General features: G+C 32.5%; 1 long non-coding RNA gene across 1 annotated transcript; it reads left to right on the top strand.

Annotated features, from left to right (window-relative positions):
- Positions 1-1,434: 1,434 nt before the first annotated feature.
- LOC129757832 (uncharacterized) lies at positions 1,435-1,727 on the top strand. Its single transcript, XR_008739821.1, has 2 exons — positions 1,435-1,558; positions 1,629-1,727. It is a non-coding gene; the product is annotated as an uncharacterized LOC129757832 (long non-coding RNA).
- The last annotated feature ends 14,265 nt before the right edge of the window (positions 1,728-15,992 follow it).

The raw sequence follows: 15,992 nt of genomic DNA, 5'->3' as shown, positions 1-15,992 counted from the left end.
AGTAACGTACTCAACTAAGATAACACAAGTTTGTTGAAAATTTCCTGAAAAATCATAGGGGAAATCTACCGATTATTTTAAGACAAATGATTAAGATGAGATATTAATTGACAGCTAGTTATTGTTTTTGGCTCAATAAACTGATTGTTCTTGAACATTCACACAACTGGATCCTTGGATAACTTAGACAAAAAAGTTTGAATGAAGATGAAGATGTCACAGAAAATGACGTGGATAGAATTCTGGGCAAACGGTTTCATAGTGTGTATCTTTCGAACAGCGCATGAATAAGACAAGAACGCCAATTACCGGTAGAAATCTTACTTGAATTCACAATTGCGATATCTGATATACGAAGAAAGATTTAAACGGTCGACGAATCGATAAGTTGTGGCCCTGATGGAATACTAAACTCATTCTTGAAAAAATGTGTGAGTTGAATTGAAGAGTCCTTACACTTTTTCTTCTCTTCTTCGATTCGTGTCTGATTATTCCCGAAGGTTTGGAAAATCTCGCATGTTATACCTCCCAAGTAACCAAAAGCACTAAAGCTTTACATTTTTATAGATTTAACCAGCATTCAAATGAGAAATACACACAGCACATCAAGTGCAATTTTGCATAATAACAGCCCTTCGAGTGCTATGCTGCATCATATTAGAATTACATATACCACTCTTTTAAAATGCAACTAGCATTCTAGCAGCTTTGCACAATGCTTTCGAAATACAACATAGCCCAAATCAGAATAACAAATGCTATATTTTCCAAGCATTAAATTGGCATCACACAAGCTTGCTTTTCTGCTTTTTAGCACTAAGGCAGCTCTACCCAAGCAACCAAAAGTCACATATTTGAATGAAGGCATTGAAAGTTATACATTGGCTGACAAAGAGAATTAACTGCCCAATTCCCTTTAGTGAACTTTATGTACACAGTAATGAACTTTAATGAAAGTTGCAAAAGTGATTACCCAAGTAACCAAAAGTTCCATAGAATGGTCTCTTAGAAGCTTACTCAGCCCTGATTGAAGGCTTTATAGCGTTCTACTCAGCCGAAATTTTAAGTTCTTATTGATACTTTCAAGTTACATAAACAAAGCTGAGTAGAAGGCTATTCAGCTTCAAATAAAACTTCGAAAAAAATCATGCAAAAATAAAAAGCAATTTTAAGCCGTTTTTCTTGCTTTGAATTCTGATTTGCTTTAATCTTTATTGTTATTTATATTTGATTCTATTTTCAACAATTTTAAACTTACTTGAAAATTTTTACTGCATATGGATTTGAACTTGAACCTGCGGGATGAAAGCTGAGCTCCTTACCTTTGTACCATGGCTGTTTTCTGATTTAATGGTATTTGAAACATCTATTTGAAATAATTTACGGGTTATCCTTTTGAAAGTAGGCGGGATGAAAAATGGTAAACAGCCAGAAGTTGTAAACAAGAGCCGCCGTATGAAAAAAATCCTTGCCTTCAAATTTGCAAACCATGAATCGAGATCACCGTGTGAGTAATCAATTTTTCCCGTGTCGAACCCGCAATATTTGCAATTAAACGGTAGTGCGCGAATGTGTTGAATGTTAGTTTTTATAATATTTGTTTCTCATTGTATAACGTTTATTTGCAGTTCAAGAAAGGAATATACCTAAATATGAGGGCCATCAACATGCCGCTGCAATTTCCGTAACAATCCAATTTTGAAGAGCTGCAGAAATAGATTCAATAGGAGGGTGTTAAAATTTGTATCTCGTTTTTTATGTTTTTAAACAGAAAATATCTGTACAATTTAAATTGGCTGAAACCAGAAAACACAACTCAAGAAAATTATCAGTGTTTGGGCATAGAAATCGGTCCTCCACAGCAACGAGCTAGGCAGCGCGATTTCGACACGGCGCAATCAACGAAGACGCATTCACCGACGGCGCGTGAGGCGCGTGAAATATTTCACCCCTTTCTATTTATTGTTCTGCAAGCAGCGAATTGTTTGGCGGAAGAAAGGGCGCTTTCTTCACCAGCAAAAAGGAAGGCTTGGCTTGGATTTTTGAATCGCTATTCCTTCACTTCAGATTGTTCCAGCACGACGAGCAGACGGCCAGGCCGCAAGTTTCAAAAATTACTGTTCTACTAATTGTTAAGTGTTTAGTAATAAAATAAATCAAGTAGTAATTAAAGTCCTTTAAAGTAAAATAAATGTGTAGTCCAATAGTGCAATAAATTGTTTAAATTGTGTACGAGTTGTGTCATCATTTGACCGCAAAAGTGAATAGAAAAACTTACCCGAAACTTTGGGAGTTAGTGTCTGCTAAATTAATGTCTGGGAATCACCCACTGCAACCCTGAGCCCTCGAAAATCAGAATTGCACGTTTTTACGCGAAATCTTCGAATTCAGCATTGAATAATAATTTTTAACTTTTTTATGTTTTCCCCTGCCCCCATTGTCCAATTCACCATCGACGTAGAGGAAAATAATTGTTTTTTTTTTGGGAAAACATCTTAATGAACATGACAGATTGAACTATCACAAATTAAAAAAGGCTTTGAAAAAACTCCTAAGCGAATGTGAACAAATCATGTGAAAAATATCGACACAACTCGGACAACACACAAAGTCTATAAAAGTTCTGAATAGGAAAAAACAAGTTCATTAGAAGTTCCATATGAAACTTAAAAGTTCGTTGGAAGTTCTGCATGGAACTAAAAAGTTCGTAAAAAGTTCATTAGAAAGCACGATATTTAAAGATAATTTTCAAATTTTTTAAGTCGCTTTGAACGCACAAAAATGTTCTATGATACTTCTATGGACTTTCCTGGTTCGTTAAGAAGTCTAAATTGAGCCTTTTCGAAAAAATTTTGTTTTTGCTCTCGAGTACCTTTTACTCAGCCAAATGTGAACTTTGAATGCACACGATTAAGTAACTATGCGACTTTTGGTTACTTGGGTAATATGTAAGTTGTATGTGACTTGTTTTGCCCAATTCCCATTAGTGAACTATATGTACTCATTAACGAACTTGAAAGTTGCAAAAGCGATCTATAAGTACGTTATACGGGACTTAAGTCACATAAAGGGCACAAAAGTGCTCAATACGGGATTTGGTAAGTCACATAAAGGGCACAAAAGTGCTCAAACGGGATTTGATAAGTCACAAAAAGTGTATTGATGTGCTTTCAAAATCAAATCACCTGTTCGAGTTTTAGTTTCAGTTAGAACAACATCTAGGCGTGGTCTTGTGGTAGCGTGTTCGATTCTCACCACGAAGGTCGGGGTTCGATCCCCAAGCCGGGCAAGTTTTTTTTTCAATAAGTAATTTTGTACTTGAGTGACCATTCTGATCCGATATATGTAGGAAATGTAGGAAAGAAGCAATTGAGCAATTTGTCGAGTTTGAAATCCGGCGCGTGGCATCATGGCGGCACCAGTACAGAACACAGTAAATAATCAAGAGAAGGTGATATGAATCGATGCCAAGGATGCAATTGAGATAGAGAGAGATTTTTTTTGCTCATTTTGCGATTTTTTGGAAGCTGAATTAAGAGGCCGCCGGAAACTGAATAGAAGATCATTAAGACTTGTTTTGGAACTTGAAAGTATCAATGAGAACTTAAATTTCGAGCTGCAAAGAACGTGCTTCATATCAATGATGGGGCTGAGTAAGCGTTTTTTAACCTGTTTTATGGGATTTTGGTTGCTTGGCCCAAGTAACCATAAGCACTAAAATATAGCCCTTAATCAGCACTATATTCCCATATATAACTCTGAATTAATGCTTTTTTTGCACTATATGCGTATATAATGCAGATTTAATGCTAAAAAGGCGAAATAGCGGGCTGAATAAATGCTATCACAACATAGCCTTTAATAAGCATTACAAATACTGAATTAGAGCACCATCGAAATGTCATTTTTCGCCAGCCGTATAAAAGCATTAACAATGCATACTTAGAACACCTTTCAAGTTTTTAATTGATTGATCATGATTGATGTGAAACGGAAATTCAAAATAGGAAATTTTCTTTGATTTATTAAAATGAACAAAAATTAAAAAAAAACATTATCTACCACATCAATCAACCTGCTGAATGAAGGATTATGCTTGCTCAATGAAGTGTTCTATGAAATGAGAAGTGATTATAATTGAATTATGAATACTTTGATGAGTCTCGAACCGAGGATCCCTCAGCAGCCTTTATCTTTCCTTGCGCCTTTACCATTTCGACCACTCTTAATGCTGATAAGGTAGGTGAAAAAACCCGTACTTCAAGTACTGTTCGGGTCACACAACTTCATAGACAATGTATGCATGAATGGGAGAAGACAACTGCAGCTGCTCGCTCTGATTGTTTTCGTTTGCTGTCTTGCTTACTCACACGCGGCGAATGAAAAAATCATTCTTGTTTACATTCGCCGGTTTGACGTTTCTGCGCTTTACAAAAGCTTTATGTAAGCATTAACAGGGAGTTCTAGTGCTATAGTCTTAATGCTTCTTAACTTTATTTAGTAGCTCTATATGTGCATATAGTACTATCATTAGTGTTAAATTTTGTTATTGCTTCTATGCATTAATAATGCTTACATAAAACTAAAAAGCATTATGAATGTTGATATAATGCTAACTTGCATTAGAAATGTTGATTTAATGCTGATTAAGGGTTATGGCTTAATGCTTATGGTTACTTGGGGGGTACAGTGGAATTAGGCCAAAGCAGATTGGCATTGATTGATACTGAATTAATGCAAATTTATTGCACTGCACAGTGGTTCAAATCCACAAAAAGCTGGAGAAGAGTCAATTTTTTAAGTCGACAACCAAATTTTTTATGTTGGAATCAAATCTCCAATATTTATGGAACGTTATGATGTTATTACTTATTTTATTGGATCTTTTATACACCTTCCAAGGAACAATCATGAATAACAACTTAAACCCAAGAATTAAAAATAGATTTTTTTTAATCTCAACCCAAAATAACTGATAAAAGCATATAAATCTTTAAAAATTTATAAATGTCTATACCGAAGTGATATATAATAATCTAATTCACAGCTTGGAGATGGAAAAGGTCCTCAATATCATGATCTTATAAAGTTTCGCTTGATTGAGAACCCAAAATTAGATGATAAAATTTTTCGATTTACTCAACTTATTTTTCGGAAGCAAAAATAATGTTTGCGCTGCCAATCGCCGTGGAAAATTATATACAGTTGGATAGGTGAAAGGCTCATCAAAAACATATCTTAAAATCAGCTGAGTTTTCGCTATATTTTGAATACGATGTCTTTGAGTGGAACGCTGTTTGGTTCAAAAATAAAAATTTTAAAGTATTTATACAGAGTAAATCAAGCATTGTTTGCTTCGATATATATGCAAATTCACCATAAAACATCAGTTTTAATAGTTATACAACTAACCTAGAAGAATTTAGGAGCCTATACTGAATTTGACAAAAATATCAATAAATAATTAAAAAGTATTCAATTTTCCAATATAAAGCTCAAACCTCGTTTTGGCAATTATAGAAAAAATAACAAATTTTGAAAAAAAAAAAACTCTAATTTCTTAATTTTTTTTCAATTTTCTGCCTATAATCTTCAACAAAATAGCTTTTCAAAAATTTTTTCCACCTTTTTAATTTTGAACCACTGTGCAGTGGTCCAATTCTCAAAAAAGCTGGCAAAAAGTCTGTTTTCAACATTTGTTGCACTGAAATCTTTTAAAATTGTTCAATAATCAAAATTTCACAAAAAATAACATATTTTTCTCATATTTTCTTCGAAATTTCTTTTTTCTGCTATTATTGTAAGAATTTAAAAAAAATAAGTAGATCAGTAAGTAAATTCTTGTATTAAAATTTTCCAACAGATTTCTGCAAAATTTCTCACATCCTAGAAAGTTTAATTGAATCTAAAATTATCCCAAAATTACAATACTTATGAAATATAATCAAAACAGATTAACATGACAACGCTCGGATGTCGATCACTTTTTAATTTTTCATTAATTAACGTGTCAATATAGAAATTGCATGATAGATGAGAATTATTTAACAATTTCGCCACTACTGATCAATATTTTGAAATTAAGGTATGTAAGTTTTATTACTTTTTAAAAATCATTTATTGTATCAATAGTTGTTTTAACACAAAACACTTTATTTACATTTAAAACGACAAAAACAAACTTCGTGCTTCAATTTTTTTTTTATTTAATTTTTAATTTTTATTTTATTTAACATTTCATATTTTTTAAATAATACCATAAAAGTTTCTAACTACTTTTCAGGTTTCAGTTGATTCTCATGAATTCTGAACAGCAAACAAGGTTCTATAATTTGATCAATAATCAGAATATTATTTGAAAACCCGTAATTTAATTATGTTTTGGGAGTTATTCCTACTTAAATAAAAACACAGAAATGCGTACTGATAGCACTGATAAGCTGATATAACTCTCCCTGCGTAGGAGAAAATTATAAATCGCCCAAAGCTCCTGGCACCAACTAGCTTATCATTCCCTAAGCTTCGTTTCCCGATCATGTAATGAAACCAATACCTAAATTTCGATTTTTCGTAAATCATTCAATTCTCTTTTGACCATCCGAACATATTTTTTATGAAAAGTTATGTAACTCAGTTAGTTTAAATTTTAGTTTGAATGTCTCGGATCAATTCCATTCTTATTGAAGAAGAGTGTATGATCTTTTGAAAATTTTATTCAAAGGGGAAATTTGAAGAAATTTTAGATGATCTTAAACGTATATTCTCTTATAAAATGCCTAGACTAAATCGTTCACCAGAAGTCCCTTTTTTAAGAACTGCGTTTTTTTCCTCAATAAGATAAAGAACATATTCGCTTTGAAAGTCATTAAATCTACAACTTTTATTCATTTGTTTATTCATTAATTTATTCTTAAAAATTGTTAAACATTGTTTCAATTATATTATGAAATATTTTTTTCAATTTTAATATCCTATTAATTGGAATAGTATTTTTTAACTATGAAGAATTGATTTTCATATGTAGGCGCGTTTCAAATTTTGTTCCTCAAATTTCAAAGCTCAATGAATTCAGTACTTTTCAACCACCGGGACCTTCTTTCACTGGGAGGAAAAAATAACAAAAATTGAACACCATAGCAACATATACTTTTGCACGCAGAAAAATTGAAGCAGGCTAAAAATGCTTGGTAGATAATGAAATTTCTATATATTTTTCTACGTGTCACTAGAACACGTGGAGTAATTTTTGAATGCTGGCGCCATCACTTCCAGTGTATTAATCACTTACTAAGCAGTTAAGACACGAACCTTTGGTTGATGGAAATGTGGTGCAGAGTTATATTATATCAGTTTATCAGTGCTGATAGTGCATCAAAATATGAAAACGATGTTTTATGAGTGGATTTTTGAGAAAAATCGACTATCTAGGTCTAGGTCAATCAAATATCAATTCAGTTCGTGATCCGAGAAGTTATTGGCTTAGAATGGTTCCACTCTTTGACGTCGTTCTCCAAAAATGGCAAAATAGGCAGCCCAATTTGCAATATGTTGTAGTTCAGAAATGTGGGAATCTATCTAACGTAAAATTAGAGTGGAGTTATGTGGAGTTTTTTTTTTAATCTCTAGTTGAAGTTATAAAATTCGAAATATTTATCGTTTTTTGCAACTAGATTCCATATAAAAAAAACTTTATTCCAAAACACATTTTTTTATTAGATAAGATGTAAAATATGCCTTACAAAAATATAAAAATAATTGCAAAGCAAAATATACTCGCGATTCGAATACCTATTGATTTTTCAATGTAAGCAAATCTTTGCGAAATTTTTAAAAAATATTCAAACTTTTCTTAGCATTCCTTTGAAAACTGCTAAAACGGGTCAACTTAAGACTATCATTTTCATGGTTTCATGTATCTAGCCTGAAAATGCCGGAACACGATGAAATATTTGGATAGATAATTATGAGCGCTTCAAAAATCGACATACTACCAGCTTTTCTGGGTTTTGGACCACTGTGTTACTGAAAAATGTCTGAGTCATAGATGTCATTAGTTTAATTCCAGGTCATCTTCAGCCGAAATATGAAAAAAAAACCTGAGAGATCTCCTTAATATGCATAAGCGAATATCAACAAAAGAAAAATTCAGTATCATGTCATGGCAAAAAAATGAAGCCACACAAAAATCGGAATAAAAATCCCGCATGGTCGTCATTTGAACGCCATTTGAATTTTCCCAGCATTTTGCCCTCCAACGCTAAAGCATCAACCAATGCTAATAACGTGCTTAAATAGGATTATACCAAATTTCTACACTAAAGCAGCAGTTAATTTCGCCAAACCTGGCTCACAGAGCTAATGTAATGCACAGAATCAAGCTCTATAGCTGACGTTAGAACAGAATTGGTGCTATTTATTTCTCTCTGCAATACCCTAACTTTTTGAGAGCGTTGTGTACGATAAGAATAGCCCGTGAACCGAAACGAAGACTTCTGACATTCAACATGGATTTCTCAAAAAATGCTCAACCGTAACAAACCTAACAAAGTTTGTATCGAGAACCTCACAGTGGATGATGCAAAGATTCCAACCTGACGCAATATACACTGACATGTCCAAAGCCTTTGACGGTTATCAATAGAAAAGCTCTACTGTCGGTATTGTGCAAGAACGGAATAACCGGTTCCTACTTTTATATGGATTCGTTCGTACTTGATCGAAAGAACGCAATACGTCAAACTGGAGAACGTGAGATCTAGTACTTTCTCGGTCCACAGTGGTGTTCCACAAGGGAGTCATTTGGGACCCCTTATTTTCATCGCTGTTATGAACGAATTTCTTGAAGTGCTGACAGATGTGTTCGTGCAATGATTTAAAAATATTTTCGTCTATTCGTCACCCGAATGCTGGCGTGACTCTGCAAAATGCATTACACAGGTTCACAGAGTGTTGCAGTTGATTCGGCCTAAAGATCAATTCCTCGAAATGCAACGTGATAACATTTTCTCAGAAAATAAGAGATATCACCCTTGAATATGAATACCACTTGCTCATTGTTGGAAAAACTCAGTGATAGACTTGAGAGTGTAGTTTTAACGCGGAGTTCACTTTTTCAAGGATAGGTAACCTGTATACGATTTTTTCAATCTACACTGGATTAGTTAGAACCGTCATTGAATACGCCGGCATTGTGTGGCGACCGTACTACAACGTTTACAACAACAGACTAGAAAGAGTTCATAAGAAGTTCTTGAAACACGATTTGAGAAACCTTGGGAGTATCGAGTTTTGTGCATGCTGGTAGGTTTGGACAAGCTGGAAACCCGAAGGAAATCGATAGACGCACTGTTTCTAAAGGATTTAATCCGTGGAAGATATTATTAGCCGTATTTATTATCTCTTATAGCTCCGTACGAAGGCCACAGAAGTTTACGAAGCGTAAGGCCGTTTCAACTAGCTAATCGGATCCAGATTTACGCAAGAAACGGAATAATGTAGTAAATGATGGCATTTTTTCTGCCCCTGGGCGTTTTTAACCTGCCCCACATAGTGACTGTTTTTCAGCTTTTGGCACACGTTTTTAAAAGGCATTTTTCAACGTTACTGTCAACTTTAAAAATTTCTAACCGGACACGAAATGGATTTCTTGATTGTCGGATTACGATCTGTGCAGTGATGTAACTCACATATTGAAAGTGTTTTATATGGTTAAATAAGCGTCTTCCTTAAGGTGCTCATTTTGCCCTTATTCCCTCTAATTTCCGAATATTCATTAGTCAGCGCAAAACACTGCTCCTTTTTTATTTTCAAAGTGAGTGGAAATGGGCGGAAAAAACGACCAATTTAAAGGGCGTGTCGTATCAATTTAGTATTTTGGCATTAAACGCTGCTTACATTTATTTTTATATACACTACTAGCAGACCCGGCAAACTTCGTCTTACCATGTTAAACTTGGCGTCCATTTTATCATTTTTTCTTCGATGTTTAACTTTAAAAAAAACATCAAATGTTGAGTTGTTGATCGTCTCGCTTTCATGAATATGTCCTAGTTTTTTTACGTTTCCCTCATTTCTGTTTACTCGAATTGTCACGCTTAATTCTATCGGAATCAAACCTCAGTATTTTGACTCAATTCTACGGGTCTTTACTTAAATTATCAAAAAATTACCTTCAATAAATCTTACATGAATACTTTTTTATTTATTTCTCTTTAATTCGGATGTTTTGAATATTGCCGAAACGTAATCATCAAACTTAGCAAGCTTCGTGTTAAAAAAATTCACATTTTGTAACTTGTTCAATAAATAACTATTTGTTGATAATATCTATGTTTCATTTATTGAATACCATAAAGTTGACTTACTCCGCTTTGTTCGAGTTCACATTAAGGTTTAAATCTAAATCAAAAGTTTCTCATTACAGTAGTTTTTAGATTTTATCACGCTTAATTCACCGTGAAATAGGCGAAACTTGAAATGAAAAAGGAAAAATGGCAAATGATTTCTGAATGATTTCCAAAAACAACGTGATAAAATCGAAACAATAATCGTGATCAAATCGAGCGTGAATTTAGCGAGTATTGAAAAATCGAACAGTGATAAAATCGAAAAACTACTGTAATTGAAAATTGAATTCTACCTAGCGCACCAATTTAGTTCCCGATTTGCTTTGGATGGTATATTTTGAAACTGAAGAAATAAAAAGCTTTTTATTCGCCATCCTCACGATTCGAAGCAGTTTGAATTAATATCCATATTTTCACCAAAATCATGTCCAAAATAGGCTCGCGATTTTTTTATCTTTTCAAGCAAAAAATGCAAATTAAATACCTTTGAACTTTAACCCAATTAATCAAGGAAAAGATTTGTTTTGAAAGAGGGAAAGAAATATCTTTAGTTTCTTTGTTATTGAACCGAATCACAGCATTATTTTTATCCTACAGCACAATGGCATTAACCCATGGCCGTAGGAACGGGGGGGGTTTTGGGGGTTAAACCCCCCCCATGAGGATCCAAAAAAGCATGCGAGGTATTCTACTTTACACTTAAAATTTTAAATTCATAAACCAATTATGAGCATAGAGCTAAGTGATTCAAGAGTAACAATCTAGACTAAAAACTAATGAAAAAAACCTCAAAAACCCATCACAAGTTTAAAATTCTGCTACCGTTTTTTAATTTTTCTCACCTGCTCGTGGAATAAGGTAGCCAGAATTTTTTCAGCACGTTTCAAGGCCGGACAAAGCCGAGCTGTTTTATGTAAAAACCTGGCAAAATCCGGCTATTTGATTTCAAAATTGTCGACCAAAATCCGGGAATATACGGGCAATTCTGTTCAGAACCTTGGAATTACTCATCAAAATCAAGAATAAAAACCTTTCATGATTCTTTTTTTCAAACTTGCTTCAAAATTTTTGGACGCATAAATAGAAATAAATTAAAAACACAATTTTTTTAAAGTTTGATTTGAAAATGAGAATGAGAATCAACCCGGGCAAAATCTAGGCTATTCCAATGAAATCCGGGCAACTGGGTCGAACCGGACTTTTCCAAAATTTTATGTTAAATATCCAGGCCAACCCGGTAAAAACCGGGATATCTGCAACCTTATCATAGAAATTCAGGTTTGAATACTAAGTTTAAAATTAAACCCATTTTAGAGGTTCTGGTTCCATATTCCCGTAACCAAATTGGTATTTTAACATATTTTCGTATTTCGGATTTTGTATCAAGTTTAGGATTCTTAATTTGCAGTTCGAATGATTATAAGAAATTAGGAATGATAAGCTGCTTTGAAATCCTGGTTCAAATGCATATCATATCAAATTTGAATCATGTTTTTCGAAAGTCATATGCATTTCCAAAATTTTTATAATAGTTTTCCGAATATAAAAAAAGAAGAAGTTTAGTTTATATTCAAATTCGAAGCCCTTAAACTTTATTTATACACACAATTTGAACATTTAAAGCTTCTAAGTGGTGATCCAAAATTGAAAACTAAGATTCAGATTCATCATTTGAAATTCACATTTTAATTCAGATCAACAAAACAGATTTAAAAATAAATAATTGAAATAATGAATTAAGATTAAAGATCAAGGCACTACAGAGTTCAAATAAAAGATTCATGAATGAGAGCTTGGCTCATAAAATTCTGATTTGGAAATAAGATTCGGAAATCGCATTTTTTGTACATTTCAGGAATTGAATTGAAATTCGGAAACAGATTCAATAATCAATTTTTGAATTCAGATTGAAAATTCAGAAAAAGATTTGGCTTGTGAATAAGCTTTTCAATCAACATAAAATTGCTGAGGAATTCAAGAGAACATGAACTTGAATATTTTCTTGTCAATTCAATTTCCAGATTTCAGTTTGTTCAATCAGAATCAGTTTGTACAAAGAATTACATGAATGAAAATTACAAATAAAAAAAAAAGAATTTGAGTTAATTTTTTTAATTTTGTTTAAGGCAAAATTTCATAAATTATATTTAAAAAAAATCATCCTCAGGATTATCATTATGGAATTGATTCTCTATGAACATATATTTGAAAGAAAAGAAAGAATCTGTTAAAGAAACATATACCTGATCTTTACCTAAAAATATGCACGAAATTCTATATTTTCTTGGTGTATTGTTTAACTTTTTTAATGTTGTAGATTTATTAAAGCCAAATTTCAAATTAATATCATGAATTTAGTTCAAGCTTGTATCAAGCAGATTTGATCCAACAATGTTTTATCTCTTACTGTTTATTTGAACATTTTTATTTTTTTTTATCAAAGGTTAGAATCATGGAATTTGCTTAAAAGTTTGGAAGATTGGGCTTGTTTGAATTGAGTATAGAACAAGCTTTTTTAAGAAGGCTACCCCCCTAAAAAGAACTTATTTTATGCTCAAATCAAATAACTTCGATCTACCAGACTCTTGAACAAATTTATAAATTTAAACCATCAATGAAGGCAAATTCTATATTTTGTTTCTAAAGGTTTCATTATTAAAAAATAAGCTCACCCTTTAGTCTAAGGAGAACTTTTATATAGTTACGATTTAATACGAAAACTATTAATGAGTACTTAAAAATGAATAATCATATAGTTTCATACATACATATTTTGATATATTTTTTTTTGTTCGATTGTAGGACAAAAAAAATCATAGGTAAAAATCAGTCACCAAAACCCCCCCCATGAGTCGGTTCTTCCTACGGCCCTGCATTAACCCATTGTTTTTGAAGATTCTAACTGAAGCATTGGGGTGTTCTGATTTCCAAATTTCCTGAACAGTGTTGGAAGTGATCGGCGATTTCATTTGAGATATTTTGATGATATTCATTTGATGATATTTTCAAGATTCAATAATAAACATATGTTAAATGAAAAGCAGATTAAAAAAAAATTAAATAGATCGAAAATAAGTAACCTGTTAAGACAACGATGATTTCTTGAGTTCATTCTCATTGCTTGAAATTTTTAAGTAAACATATTTTTTTATAAATAAAACGCTGGGCAAGCGCAAACGGATATCAACACAGTTCAACTTACATATTCTTTCAAAAAGAAATACCTAAATAAAAATACTGTTTAACCAAAAGACCTTCATTTACAAACACATTTAATAATTTTGAATCTCCGCTTCAGATTCACGAGTTACCCTTTCTGACTACATTGGAGTTAAAATTCTAAAAAAGAATATGTTTCATGGTTATGACAGGAGTTAAAGTTATTTTAAACACTTTCAGGTCAAAGTAAAAACTTATAAAAAAAATCCTGATTCTGCTCTCAAAAAAAAAAATGCTTCTAGAACATCAATCACAAAAAAAAACTTTTCAACAAAAAAGTGGATCTAAAATCTCTTCTATGTAGCCAAAATATGTAAAACAAAAACACACGTTCATGTAAAGTACGTATTTGAATTGTGTGTAAACAAACATTGAACCGGAAAACAGTTTTTAGGTGAATGATTTAAAAAAAAAAAGTTGAGTTTATTAAGTCAGATTGTTTATTTGGGCCCGACCATTTATGAAGAAATAATTAATACATTTGTAAATGTTGAATTTTTGGACTTTCACTTGGTACACTAACCTTCTAAACTGAAAATTCTTCTGAAAATGCGTTTGTTATGAAAAAGTGGTTTATTTTATTGATAACCTTCACACATGTTTGCAAACAATCAAAAAGTACTCCTCCTCAAATAATTTCAAAGGACAGGCTCTTTTTCAGTTCATGTGTCTGTTCATTTCCATCGGATTTTTTTTGCTATTCTAAAAATTTGAAGAGGCTTGATACATCTTCAGTTAAGAACATTAGTTTATTTTCCAGAAATGTTTTTGATCTATTTCCGTCGAAAACATCTTATTCCTTTTTCTGTTATCGAAGAATTAAGAAACAAACCTAACATTCTAGGCCTATTGGATTATACAATTGTATGTAGATCTTCCCACTTTCCTTTTTTTCAAACGTCCGCAAAGAGTCATACAATTATTTGTATTATATGCATCAGTATTCATATTTTTAGACAACAATTACTGCCATAAATAACACAAGATCAAAATAGTTTTAATTTTTAAAATCGTTTATATTGTTTTGATTCGATCGTCAAAATATCAATCAGGGTCACATCTAGGCGTCGTTCATTGCCATGTGCTGTACAATGAGCTAGGCATCATGAAAAAAACTTTCATCTAGGCTTCATAGCGCCACCACGCGCATTGACAATATGCCTGAATGAGAAATATGCGCCCAAATATTCCCTCTAATCAGTATGCTATGCCATGGTTACTATTCTCTCGCGACGTTGGTTCGCGACCATGGAGACGAAAAACAAACCGCCCGGCGCCCGAAAGGAAGAAAATTTCTCTCTTAAAAATGGAAGCCATGACTTTTATTTTATTCCAATTATTACAAATTTAATTATCACGGACAATGGATGCGACTTTTTGTTATTTTTATTCAATATAAACCGATTCGCATGCCTACAGAATATTCTAAAAATAATTTTATTTGAATCGTTTGGGCCATTTCGAAGGAGTAGTACTACAAACACCGTTACAAGAGAATTTTATATAATAGATGACACGAATGCCACGAAGATGGTAAAGTGTCACTAATAAAACTTAATAATAATAAATAATTTATTTTTATCAGCGTCAACACGCTTTACAGATGTCTAATTTCGGTATCGACGAGTGAACGGAAACAAACAAATATTCAAGCATTCGCGTAAATTTTCTGGATTTACTTTGAGTTTATACTATTTAATTTTTCTATGAATCATCGCACCGGTAATGTTATTACTTCACTAGAACCGGTATAAAATAGCCCTTCCGGCGAATAAAATTTTATTGCCAAAATCTTACGTTTATATACTCAAAATCCTGTGCAAAGTTGAATTTAGATGAAAAATTGAAATTGATAAAAAAGTTCGAAAAACCGCTACCTTTGAAAATTCCAAAAATTCTGTGTTTCGTACTTTAAGAACCTTAAGATCCACTTTTAAAAAAATGTCTACTATGACTGAAACAATTTTGACCGTGCTTTGATTTAAAAGTACGCTTTTACACCACTTTTCTACATTTTGTGTGGTCCTGATCTTAAAAAATTCGAAAAAAGTATATCCTTCTGACAATCAAATAGCTTCTCACTCCAGCTGTCTTGTGCACTAAGTGAATTTTTTTTCAGCAATTGATAGCTGGTCTATTATTTTTTTCCGAAGCATGTTTTTTCGGATTTTTTTCTTAGACTTATTAGGATAACTGAGAAAATGAATAATTGTAGCTGAATATTGTCTGAAAAACATGATTCAATTACATTACGAGGTTTTCAAAACAAGAAATTTAGCACAAATCGGTTGAAAAACAAAAGATATACAGCTATTTTTAGCGGGAAGTGTCATATTGACACTCAAGGTCTTATTAGGGAGTTTTTTTGTGTGGGCTACAGCAAAATATTACTAGGTCTGTTAATTCTGAACCTACATTAGATTTTTT

Source organism: Uranotaenia lowii, chromosome 3 (assembly GCF_029784155.1).
Source record: "Uranotaenia lowii strain MFRU-FL chromosome 3, ASM2978415v1, whole genome shotgun sequence".
Taxonomy (NCBI): Eukaryota; Metazoa; Arthropoda; class Insecta; order Diptera; family Culicidae; genus Uranotaenia; species Uranotaenia lowii.
This window is presented reverse-complemented; position numbering and strand designations above follow the sequence as displayed.